We start from the raw sequence: 13,683 nt of genomic DNA, 5'->3' as shown, positions 1-13,683 counted from the left end.
CTTGACAGGCAAATAAGTAAGGGACCAGGGAGACTGTGGGCTTATATGGAGGTAATGGCGTTCCTGGCAGAAGGGACGGTATGTGCAAAGCGCGGCTCCGGGTATCAGCCTTGTGTTGGCTAGCAGAGACTTCCCCCAGCAGGTGACAGGCAAACAGGCCAAAAAGAGTTAACAAGGTTCCTAAGAATGTACAGTGCTCCTGTGGAAATTCTGGCAGCAGGAGAGAGCTATGCTCAGAGGAAGAGTCAATGTGGGAGACCCCAGAGGGGCCGGTAGTGGGGAGTTCAGACTTAATCACAGGACCAAATAAGTATCTCGTAGGATCCTCCTAAGCCCAGATCCTGGCTGGATGATGCTGAAAAGTCAAGCTAGGAGGAACCTGGAGTTTGGATTTGGTCGGAGGAGGGCCAGGAGTAGTTTTCTTTCTTTCTTTCTTTCTTTCTTTCTTTTCTTTTTTTTTCTTTTATTTATTTATTGGTTTTGGTTTTTTGAGACAGGGTCTCTCTGTGTAGCCATGGCTGTCCTGGACTCACTTTGTAGACCAGGCTGGCCTCAAACTCACAGTGATCCGCCTGCCTTTGCCTCCCAAGTGCTGGGATTAAAGGTCTGCACCACCACCACCCGGCTGCCAGGAGTAGTTTTCAATCCAGTCAATATAATGGAGTTCTGTAAGGAAAACTAATATCCTGAAGACACACAGCCCAGGAGATGAGTGGCACAGGGCCTGCCTGAAGACTGAAGATGCCAGGATCGAACTTGGGAATGGTGCTAAGATCCCTTATACCGTCCCCTTTGCCAAGAACCTTCTTCAGCTTTGAGTTGTCAGTGCCACAGAGCCCCGAACTCCCCGCTGCTGTCCTAGCCCTTTTGTTAGCCTCGTTTTTCCACCTCTTGTCTCTGCCTCTCCATCACGCCTCTCTCAGATTCACTGCCATGTGTGGTGCATTGTCTCCGCACAGGTTTGCTCCAAGTGGCTGTCCTGGACTCGCTTTGTAGACCAGGCTTGTCTCGAACTTACAGTGATCCTCCTGCCTCTGCCTCCCGAGTGCTGGAATTAAAGGCATGCACCAACACGCCCACCGTGGCTGTCTTTTTATCGTCCTCTTGCGCTGTTGGGTAGCCCACCTTGAGCTTATTCTTGCTTCCCTACAGGACTGAAGGTGAGAGTTGGAGTTCTGCTGGTTTTCTTCACTGCTGTGCCTCAGAGCCTTGTCTGGCACACAGTGATTGAGTAGCAGATGTCACCTTCTCTGAGATGCCTTCCTGAACTCCCAGGCCGCCTTTGGTCTGGTTCACTCCCGTGGAAGATTCTTTAGGCATGACTGTGCCTCATTCTCCCTACCCCTTGTGACCCAGAGCTACTCTGGAGATGTATGCACCCCCACCCACCCCCACCCATGGCCCCTGAGAGACGTCAACATGAGGCGATGAATGAATGAGGGTCTCAGAGTAGAGCTGTCTGGCTCTTGGAACAGCCTCCTCAGGGGGTCAGAGGAACAGTATGTCAAAAAGAAAAAGAGCTGTTCAGAACACAGCCTCCCCAGTGACTCCTGAGGCCCTCTCAAGGTCAGCAAGTGGTGACCAGCACTCAGGTCTCAAACACCCACATTTGTCCTCTGGCTGCCCCTCTGGAGGGGAAGGAATCTTCTGATCTGGGGCAGTCTGGCCTTTTGTGGCAAGGGAGGCCACAGCGGGACAGCGGTATAATTGGTTGTGGCTTGTCTGGGAGGATGTCAGTGCGTGAACTGGCTTGGAACCCATGCCTGGGGGCTGACAGGAAACAGTAGCCGTCTGTGTGCCCCTACTGTTCCTGAGAGCCTCGTGATAGGCAGAAGCATCAGGCACCGTGTGTTCTCACCCCAGATGGACACCCGCTTGCAGGCTGTCAGTTATCAGTCACTTACGTTCCTTTTCCAAACAGGCCACCTTGTTGTATAAAGCGTCTCCACTAGATAACCTCATACTCAGTGTATGGTGAGGAGACACAGTGCTCGGTAGTAGCAGGGGACACAGAGACTCAGCAGGCAGTGGTGGCCCTATCCTCCTGCAGCTCACTGCCTAGTGGGGCTGGTGGGCTCCGTTGAGCTCACTGCACCAGCAGATTCCTGATGTCTGTCCGCCTTTGTCTCTGGCTCCACCGGCCCACAGTCCCTGCATGTGTCCCTTTCCACCCGGGAGTGTCCCATCCCTTAAGACTTAGTAAACAGGCTGGTTTCTCCCAGAAGCCTCTCCAATTCTCTCAGCGGGCATCACTGTGCCTCACTGTGGGCCCGATCGCGGTGACTGCTCTTGCGCTCTCGTGATTTATGCCCACAGATTAGGGCCGGTGCTGAGTCAGTTTCCCCACCCGATTATGAGCTTCTAAGAACAAGGCGTGGAACATGATACGCCACCAGCCCGCCCTGAGATAATGCGTTTTGTTCTCTCACTCTCTTACCACCCCACCCCCACCCCCGTGTTTCCTGAACTAGACCAGGTCATACGCCACATATTGGACACCCAGACTACGACGTGACACCCTCAAGGCAGAGCCCTTGGTCCAGGGCTACCCGCATGGACATGTATGCCACGTTCTCTGTGAACACAAGGGTTTCCCATTTAGCTGGCTGGGGCAGCATCGTCATCACAGGGAGAGCATATGAGCTGGATAAGTGTGACAGTTGATACTGTCAACCCAACTAGATCTAGAGTCACCTAGGAAACAAGGCTCTAGGCGTGTCTGTGAGGGACTTTCTCTACTGCATTGACAATAGTGAGAGACCCCACCCTAACTGTGGGCAGTGCCAGCCTATACGCTGGGGTGCCAGGTTGAATAAAGTGGAGGAAGCAAGCCAGGCACCATCACTCCTCAGTCATCACTGCACTGTCACTGCGGTGTGGCCACTGCCCTATGGTCCTGCTTCCATGACCTCTCTGGCCTGATGGGCTGAGCCCTCGTACTGAGCCAACATAAGCCCTTTGTAATGGAAGTTTTGGTCTCTTTGTAAACTCACTTGTGTTATGTAAGTATGTTTTCCTTTTATTTGTTTTCTGTTTTTTGTTTGTTTGGTTGGTTGGTTTTTGGTTTTTCGAGACAGGATTTCTCTGTGTAGCCTTGGCTGTCCTAGACTCACTTTGTAGACCCAGCTGGCCTCGAACTCAGAACAATCAACTTGCCTCTGCCTCCCAAGTGCTGGGATTAAAGGTGTGCACCACCATGCCTGGCTCATGTTCTCATTTTAATTCCAAGTGTGAGATTTTAGTTTGGGCTTTTAATATGTCTGCAGCTGATAATTGCCTCCTGCAGGTCAGGTTGTGGTCTTTGCCAGCTGGTAACGGCCTGTGCTACATGGAGAGGGGCGTGGTCTAAGACTCTGAGGAAGATCAATAGGAGAGCCCTGAGAGAGAGGGGAAGGGGCATGCGGTAGTGTGTGGCCTGTAGCAGTTTGGAGATACCAGGGATGGACTGTGTGGTGGACCAAGAGAAACATCTCAGTGTAGTGGCTGGGAGAAGACTGGTCGCTGCTGCATTTGCTGTTAATGAAGATTGGTATTGCCCAAAAAGAACCCAATTGACCCCAAACAGCCGGGGTCTGCGCCCTCTCTCCCCACTAACATTCTCATACCCAGGTAGAGGTTGGTAGAAGGGAGGTAGAATCTTCAATACTCCAAATAAAACGGAGTTTTAAAAAGAAGCATCAACAGCCTTTTTTCCTTAGGTTGCTTTGTACGGTGTTTTGTCACAGCAACTAAAGAGCAGCCAAGAAGAGACTTGATACCCTATGAGCATATAGAGGGGGAGGAAGTCCCCTCAGCCATAGTCATAGGGGAGGGGAGTGGGGGAAAGCGGGAGGGAGGGAGGAATAGGAGGATACAAGGGAAGGGATAACAATTGAGATGTAATATGAATAAATTAATAATATATATATATATATATATATATATATTTTTTTTTTTTTAAACAGCATGCAGTATCAAAGGAAGACTTGCTCAAGATAACCAGGGGACACTGGTCACAGAGACATGAACAGGAAACTGTGGAGTGCTGGGTGAGAAAGTCGACTCACTTATAGAACAGGACTGAGGCAAGATGGAGAAACCGAGGCAGCGTCATAGAGCGCTTAGAGCAGACTCTGGAGGCTTCCTCCTCTGCAAGGTGGGAGCTTAACGCATAGGCTATTTCAAGGCATCCAGTGAGTTAGTTTCTCTCATGTTGGTAAGTGGTGAGCCGCACACAGGTGCCTGACAGGTAAGGTGGAGATGGAGGACCTGGTGGGCTTTGCTGGGGCAGAGTTGAGTGTGAGCTTCCTCTTGAAGAAACTTCACTTGGATGGTCAGTCCCTCACTCCTTCTCACACACCCAGCACAGGGCGACTGAGGGCTCCGGTCTGCTGGCCCTTCACCTCCCTGACCGTCTATGTCCCTGTGGGCCTGTAGCTATAGTCTGTATCAAGGAGGACTGTAGAAGCTGGGGCCATACACTAAGAAAACGTTATGTCCCATTTATTGAAGCTGGGGGCCTGTGGCGGGGTCGGGGACACCAGATCATTGTAAGTACCTGAGCCCTGTTCTTAGACTCAACTTCCCTGAGGCCAAAGTAGAGATGAACAAGCAAGGCCTGCTGGAGGGTCGGTGCAGGGGTTTGAATGAGGATGAGCCCCAGAGGCTCATAAGTGTGAGCATTTGGGCTGTAGCTGGTGGAACTGCTTGAGAAGGATTAAGAGGTGTAGCCTCAAGCCGGGGAGTGGTGGCTCACGCCTTTAAACCCAGCACTCGGGAGGCAGAGGCAGGCGGATCGCAGTGAGTTCGAGGCCAGCCTGGTCTACAAAGCGAGTCCAGGACAGTCAAGGCTACACAGACAGATCGTATCTCGAAAAACCAAAACCAAAAAAAAAAAAAAAAGAGGTGTAGACTCGTTGGAGGAGCTGTGTCACCAGGGATGGGCTTTGAGGTTTCAGAAGCTCACACCAGGCCCAGTCTAACAAACACACACTCTGCCTGCAGCCCGCAGATCAGATGTGAGCTCTCAGCTACTGCTCCTAGTGCCATGCCTGCCTGCTGTCACGTGTCCCACCATGGAGCCACGGACTCACCCTCCGAAACTGTAAGCAAACTCCCAATTCTCTTTTATGAGTTCCCTCGGTCATGCTATCTCTTTGCAGCAAAGCAAAAGTAACTGAGACAGGAAGGCCCAGGGATGAAACATTCTGTGGATATCTGGGGCCATGGATGACGGCAAAGAATAGATGTGACTAAAGGAGTAAAGATGAAGGAGCAAGCAGGAGCATCCTTGGTGACCGTCAGCTCTTTCTTTCTCCCCCCTCCCCTCCCCCCTTATTTTTTCTAAGACAGAGTCTCTCTGTGTAGCCTTGGCTGTCCTGGACTCGCTTTGTAGACCAGGGTGGCCTCAAACTCACAGCGATCTGCCTGCCTCTGCCTCTCAAGTGCTGGAATGAAAAGTGTGCACCTCCATGCCTGCCTGGGTCAGCCGTTTCTAGGGCAGTTGACAAAGGACCACATGTTAGTGTGGAGCCAGAGGAGGAAGCCTGGAAGCCTGAGGGTGCAACAGAGGATGGGAACAGGAGGCTAACCCGGCACTGGGAAGATGGCGTGCCTTGGGACTGGGGAGGAGCCCACTCAAGAATGAAGGACCAGCCGGGTGGTGGTGGTGCAGGCCTTTAATCCCAGCACTCAGGAGGCAGATGGATCTCTGTGAGTTCGAGGCCAGCCTGGTCTACAAAGTGAGTCTAGGGGAGCCAAGGCTACACAGAGAAACCCTGTCTCAAAAAAACAAAAAGAAGGAGGAAGAACAGACCACAGAGGGTACAATTGGGACAGGGTAGGTAAGTCTGTGTCGGGTTAATGAAGGGTGATGCCTGGCCCCCTCTTCTCCTGGATTCCTGATCACACTACCTGACTGTGGTCCTTCCTGTCTCATGACTGGGGATCCTGACTCCATACTGACTGACCTTTCACCAGCGTTCTTGACTGCTTGTCAGAACTGGTGTGATTTTTGTCCCCACCACTCTCAATTGCAGGTCTGTTATCCCCTGGATTCTGGGCTCCTTGTCAGATTTACTTCGCTGCCCTTAGCATAGGACATATGTCACGTTCAACAGGTGTGTATACATTTTCTGTAGAAAGCAGGTTGCCTACATTTGGCTGCCTCTGCCGCCCCCTGCTGCCTGATACTGGGCACTGCAATATAAACTAAGGTTGGCTCTGGTTCTCAAATTCTGGTTTCAGGACCTCTTTGACACCTAAAACTTTTGAGAACCCCAATGAAACATGATTTTTGGATTTATATATGCTGAAATTTATCGTAAATTAAAATTGACAGATCTTAATTTTCTGTAATATTAGATCAAGCATACTTGTCAGTAAAACAACATGCTTTAGGAAAGATAACTATAGTCTCCCAAATTTAAAAAAAAGACTGTGAGAGCTAATAAGCTGGATCAGTTGATAAAAGTGCTTGCCACCAAGTTTGGCAGCCTGAGTTCAATTCCCAGGACCCACATGGTGGAAGGAGACAATTGCCTCAACTAGTCGTCCTCTGACCTCCACATGCACAAAATAGTAAATATTAAATATTTTAAAGATCCAGCACCCACTGTGAGTGCAACAACAACAAAGAACCAGGAGCAGAGCTTTAGCGAATATTCGCGCACACCTATCCATGCACTGTTCACCTCAGACGAAGGGTGAGAGCGAGCCAGATGAGCAGGTAAGGAACGGACAGCATTCTTCAGCCCTAAAAGAGACAGGAATTCTAACATAGCGATACAGCGTGGATGCGCCTTGAGGATATCAGGCTGTGAAATAAGCCAGACACACACACAAGGACAGATGACGATTGATTCTTCCTGCACGAGGCACCCAGAACAGAGAAAAGCAAGCAAGAACAACAGTTCCCAGGAGCTCAGGGAGCAGGCTGGGAAGTCAGTGTCTAATGGGCGCAGAGCTTCAGTTTGGCAAGATGGGAACATTCCAGAAATGAATGGTAATGATGTAGCACCACGTGTGTGCACTTGACCTGTGTGCAGTGGCCTTGCAAAGAGTATGAACCGTGCCTAGTACACAATACATACTCAGGACAGTGTAGAGCATCTGCAAGAAGGCTTAAGCTCTTTTTTTTTTTTTTTTTAAGTTTTGCATGCATTGGTGTTTTGCCTATGGGTGTCAGATTTGGAGTTACAGACAGTTGTGAGCTGCCATGTTGGTGCTGGGAATTGAACCTGGGTCCTCTCGAAGAGCAGCCAGTGCTCTTAACCACTGAACCATCTCTCCAGCTCTTTTAAAAAATGTCTTCCTCTTATTTTTATTTGTATGTGTGTTTGTTCATGAGCATGCACATGCCTGTGGCACTTGTGTGGACATCAGAAGAAGCAGCTCTCTCCCTCCACCGTGCAGGTTCCAGGGACCAAACTCTCTGTCTTGGTGGCAGCCACCTTTACTTCTTTTTTTTTTTAAATAACATTTATTTTTCTTTTATGTGCATTGTTGTTTTGCCTGCATGTATGTCTGTGTGAGGGTGTCAGATCTTAGAGTTACAGACAGTTGTGAGCTGCCATGTGGGTGCTGGGAATTGAACCCGGATCCTTTGGAAGAGCAGCCAGTGCTCTTAACCACTGAGCCATCTCTCCAGTCCTGCCACCTTTACTTCTAAGCTATATAACCTGTCCTCGAAATTCCATAGTAACATGAATGCATCATTCAGAGAGAGAGATGGTGTGCAGGCCTGTAATTCCCACATTCAGGAGGAAGGCGAAAACAGGAGAATTTTAAGTTTGAGGCCAGCGTGGATTACATAGTGAGACTCATATGGCAAAAATTAAAAAGAAGCCAGGCAGTGGTGGCACACAACTTTAAATCCAGCACTTGGGAGGCAGAGGCAGGCAGATCACTGTGAGTTCGAGGCCAGCCTGGTCTACAAAGTGAGTCCAGGACAGCCAAGGCTACACAGAGAAACCCTGTCTTGAAAAACAAAAAAAGAAAAAGATAAAATATCATTTTTCTGCCACTGGGTTATCTGTTCAAGAAGTCACTATATAATCACAGCCCTCTCCTTCCATTTTCTTTTTGTTTCATTGTCCTTTCTTTTTTCTTTTTCTTTTTCTTTTCCTTTCTTTCTTTCTTTCTTTCTTTTTTTTTTTTTTTTTTTTTTGTTGTTGTTGTTTGTGTTTTTTGAGACAGGGTCTCTCTGTGTAGCCTTGCCTGTCCTGGACTCGCTTTGTAGACCAGGCTGGTCTCGAACTCACAGCGATCCACCTGCCTCTGCCTCCCAAGTGCTGGGATTAAAGGCGTGCGCCACCATGCTCATTGTCCTTTCAATACCTGCCTTAGCTAGTACAAGAGGAAGATGAGGGAGCCAGCCAGAGTTCACATTTGGACATGTTATTTTACAGGTGTCCTTTAGACAGTTCAGGGGGGGAAAAAGTTGAGCCCACCATTGGGCAAACAAGTTTGCAGGATATTTCAGACTGAGGGAAAGGGGATCAGATGGGATTGTCAAGGCAATCTCGGCTGCCAGAGAAGAACGGGAACAAGCTATAGGCTCTGGAAGCCAGGGTCAGGACAGAGCAGAGCCAGCAGCAGAAGCCCAGGGAGAAGGCTAAAGACCAAGTGAGAAGGAGCCATAGAAAGGGGAGAAGGGTAGCCTGAGGGGTGACAGTGGCCAGTGCACAGGACAAGCATGGAGGATTCCCCGCCCCCCAAACCTGGACCTGGAGTCTAGGGAGCATCTCGAACCTTGGAATGAGAGTTCAATGGAGAGACAGCCCTGGTCCCAGGCTGCTGCAGGGGAGAGGGCAAAGGGAGGGGGCATCAGAGACAGGCATACATGCCTCTCTCTCTTTTTTAAAATATATTTTATTACTTTATTCATATTACATCTCAATTGTTATCCCATCCCTTGTATCCTCCCATTCTTCCCTCCCTCCCTCCCATTTTCCCCTTACTCCTCTCCCCTATGACTGAGACTGAGGGGGACCTCCTCCCCCTGTATATGCTCATAGGGTATCAAGTCTCTTCTTGGTAGCCATACATGCCTCTCTTCAGGGAGGGTTTGATACACAGCAGTGGTTCTTGACATGAGGGTCATGACCCCATTGGTAAACCTCTAGCTCCAGAAATATTTACATTACGATTCACAACAGTAGCAAATTTACAGTTATGGAGTAGCAACAAAAATAATTTTAGGTTTGGGGGTTGCCACAATGTGAGGAACTGTATTAAAGGGTCGCAGCATCAGGAGGGTCGAGAACCGCTGCCCTAGAGAAAAAGGACAAGGTTTCCCTAAGCCCTGTGTGTTAATGGGAGGGGTGCGGTGACAGGAGCAGCAATGACCTTGAGGAAGTGGCAGGCTGGGGCTAGCGCTCAGGCAGAGCGGCACGTGTTCCTCCTGGAGATAGAGAGGCCACCTGTCCCTTCGTGGGCACGGGGGCCTGCGTGGGTTCTCTGAATCACACAGTGAGACTCCCAGCTGTTTGAGGGTTGGCAATGACAATGTGAAGGAGAGGAGAAGGCAGAAGAAGGGCGCCCTGGAGGGAAAGAGGGCTAGTGTCTTGGGGACTTAGATCTAATGATGCTGGGTCCCTTTTAGTGACACATATGACCGAGCCGTAACCACTTCAACAGAGTGCAGGACACTTCCAGCCAGGCTGGGACTCAGGAGGGTATAGGTTAGTGGCTGTCAGGCTAGAAGAAGACCCAGGCCTGTATTTGCCTACTTAGGCAAAGGTGACCCTCCCTGTTCCAGAGTGGCATGCATGTGTGCTGTGGACAGCTAACAGCACGGCTATGGCTCTGTCCAGAGGGCCCACTGCCTATCTATTTTGAAGCTCATTGTCTGTAGCTGGGCACCTGGTGGGCATTGTCCCCACCTCCTAACCAGAGCCTCCGCTCAAGCCTTGGCCAGCTCCCATGGACTCCTTACACCTGGAACTTCATAGCTGAACGTTCAACTGAGAGCCAAGAATGGCCCTTCAGTTTGGGGACAGCCCAGCCGAACCTTATGGTGTTGTGAGTAGCCAGACCCATCCAGGAAAGTCCCTGACTCTTATTTCCTGGCTCCAACTCTCTTCTCTTGTCCTGACACTCCTCTTAGGTCACTCAGGATGAGATATGCTCACCTCAGACACAAAGCCATTGTCTGTCTTAGGTTGGGGAAAGGTCGGCAGATGCTAAAGGGAAAAGGAACATGTATTTTCTGCATGCTTTTGGTGTGGTCTGTCTTTGTACTAGGAATTGTAATACCCAGGCCTTGCTCCTGGCACAGTGGCAACACTCCTGATTTTCTCCTTCAAAGCAAAGAGCGCCTTCCACAGACTCTCTTGCAGCCATCTGTGTTTCCAGGACTAAAGTCCTAACAATTGGAATGTAAGCATAATTGCTGTGTATGACTTCTCACAAGTGCCCTTAGAGAGACTAGCGTGCAGTTATTAAGTCCTTTTTTTTTTTTATCTGAAGTCTAAAAAGTGGATGTGATGACTTGGGCTCTGGCTGCCATCTTGGTTTTTGAAGACAAGTATCACACCCTTGGGATAAGGGATGGATGTAACAAAGACCCTGCATCACCTCTGGATGATCTATTTATCCAAGTGAGAAACACTGACTTGAGTCACTGTTATTCTGTGGTTCTGTTAAAACCCTCCATGCTTTTCCTGAATTATCTTACCGTCATCCTTACAACGTCTCTGCCAAGTGGATGTGAGTGACCTCCTTTTAGGAGAGATACTAGGATGCTCAGAGACATTAAGCAAGTGATCCATGATCCAAGGCTGCTCAGCCGCTGTGAAACTGAAATGGGATCAAGTCCTGGTCACTCTCATCACTGGACCCCGTTGTTTCTATGAAGCCTGGGGCAGGCAATCACTCTGGGGTTGACCTGTGGGTGTGCACCTGTGGGTCTGGACCGTGACATCACCTGCTCTTCCCGGGTGTCCTTTACCCATGGTCCAGACACCTCTGATGGGCAGAAGGAATGCTGCTGGATTACAGCTGTTATAAGATATCCCATGAGGGCTGGAGAGATGACTTAGTGATTAAGAGCACTTTCTGTTCCTCCAGAGGTCCTGAGTTCAATTCCCAGCACTACATGGTGGCTCACAACCACCTACACTGGGATTTAATGCCCTCTTCTGGCGTGCAGGTGTACATACAGATATAGTGCTCATCTATATAAAATAAATAAATAAATAAATATTTTTTAAAAACATAAGACAACCCAGTGCTCTAATTTTCCCAAGACTGTCCCCACTGGAGCCTTAAAAGTCCTATATCCTTCATTCCTGGGCAAGCCAGATCTGTTGGACTTGAGCTCTGGCCCAGAGGGGACTTGCCACTGTTCCCACAGGCAGGCACTGCTTGCTGGCTTCTAAACCTTTGCTTCCTGACACCACTAGGAGCCTCCAGACGCTGGGCGGGGTTGAGCCAGCAGAAAGATAAAGCTTGTCATGGCCAGCCAGAAACACCAGCCCAAGTGCCACTGTGTTTGCCCAGCACTCACCCTGGAAGGCAGTCCACTCATCTTACCCTCACTTGTCCTGTGCAGCACCCCTGCCTGGAGGGGTCTGAAGTGAGCAGGACTCCATTCAGACTCCAACCAGCCCAGTGGAGCCATCTTCTTGACTCAGGATAAGGGCATCTGTGCCAGAAAGATTCCCCTCAAAGCCAACCTCTTGTGTCTTCCTTCTGAGAGGCCCTAGCCAGAGGTGTTTGCCTGTGAGCTTGTTTCCTGGGCACACAAGGTTGACATTCCCTGCTCTGGTGGCAGTAGCAAGGGCTGAGACAGCATGGCAGGTGCCTGGCACAGAACCAGGGCTGAGCACAGATTCTCCTGACCTGTTGCTGTTGTTGCTGCTCTACACACGTACCATGGACACATGAGCCCAGGGTAAACCGGAACCCACTCAGGAGACCTCAAGGAACGCACAGTCTGGCAGAGCTGGGGCATAAAGACACTTTTCAGAACACATCAGTTGCTGGGGTGGGGGTGTGTGCAGAGGAGACAGCCTCAATTTTGGGGGAGTTAATCCCGAGGAAGCAGACAGAGTTGGCTGACCCTATGGACTAGAATGCAGCCAGGAGGGTCAGGGACACAAGGACAGTTCTTGCAGCTTCCCCAAGCTCAGGATTCTGTCCTGTACCAGCAGTGACTTCAGGCCTCTTCCTGCCCCTGGGGTCTCAGTGGGAGTTCTAGAAGTTGGAGACCAGAGCACCCTACATCCTCTGCTGAGCACCAGAGGGTGCCCCTAAACCTGGCCCACCAGCCTCTTCCAGATACCTTCCCTAATTAAAACTTTTTTTTTGTTTCTTTGTTTTGTTTTGTTTTGTTCTTAGAGGAAATTGTTAGTCCTGTGTGGTGGTGCACGCCTTTAATTCCAGCACTTGGGAGGCAGAGGCAGGTGTATCTCTGTGAGTTCAAGGCCAGCCTGGTCTACAAAACGAGTCTAGGACAACCAAGACTGTTACACAGAGAAGGCCTGTCTCAAAAAAACAGATGATGATGATGATGATGATGATTAATTAATTAAAATAGAGGAAAGTGTCTTTCTGCCCTGGCCTCTGTCCCACCTTTGTGCCAAAGGAGGAAGCATCAAGAGACACTATCAGAGTGTCCCCACAGAGGGGCGACACAGGACCAGGCTGGTCCTCACACATGCTGAGGCTGATGACCAAGTGTGGGTACACTGGGGTGAGTCAGCACATACCAGAAGGGGATCTCTTTGCAAGGGTGGATGAGACAGAGGGGGGCTACACTCAGTGGACCAGGTGGGGGTGGGGGATGCAGGAGAGAGAAAACTGCTAAGACTCCATCAAATCTAAGGGGAGGAGGCCTGGAGCAAGAGATCAAGGAAACCACAAAAACCTCATCCTGAGCCCACCAGGAGCAGGACTCCTCCCTCCCGCCCTGGGCCTGCATGTCCCCATGCACGGAGGCTTACAACCCCACCTCTGCCACCCTTGAGGGGGTCGCATAGCCCGATGGCCAGGTTACAGGTTAAACTTCCTCTCTCCTTATAAGATCATGTCCAGCAAGCACCTGGAATTCCTCTACATGTAAATAAGGTATTCCCAGCACCTTAGCCCAACCAATGATGCACACTCACCCCGAAAGCCTCTACCCACTCCCAGTGGTTTACATAGCCTTTGTCGTCTCCCCCCCCCCATTCACCCCCCCCCCCCGCACACACACACACACACACACACACACAATTAAAGCTGCTCAGGGAAGCCCGCCTCCCAAGAGTCTGTTCTCCTCACCCTCACAGCCGTCTGTCTGAAGAGTCCCATCACCTCCGGCCATTCCTGCCGCACCTTCCCCCTCAGGCCGCTGGTCTGATCCCAAACTATCACGCTGTTAAGGAAGAGGGAGTGGAGTGACAAGGACAGAAATGATCCTGGGAAGGAGAGCCTGTCAATTAGTCAACTTTGAACATCCACCAAGTCTCAGAGAGCCACCCTAGGCCCGGCCCTGCACTGTCAGGCAAAGAAGGAGTTTTTTGTTGTTGTTGTTGTTTTGTTTGGTTTTGGTTTTGGTTTTGCAGACAGGATTTTTCTGTGTAGCCCTAGCTATCCTGGAACTCTTTCTGTAAACTAGGCTGGTCTCAAACTCAGAGATCCTTCTGCCTCTGCCACCTGAGTGCTGGGATTAAGGGTGGGTACCACTACCACTTTAGCCTCTATCCACACCACCTGGGG

This window comes from Acomys minous (genome assembly GCF_964271855.1).
Source record: "Acomys minous genome assembly, chromosome: 2".
NCBI lineage: Eukaryota > Metazoa > Chordata > Mammalia > Rodentia > Muridae > Acomys > Acomys minous.
Note: the sequence above shows the minus strand (reverse complement) of the source record.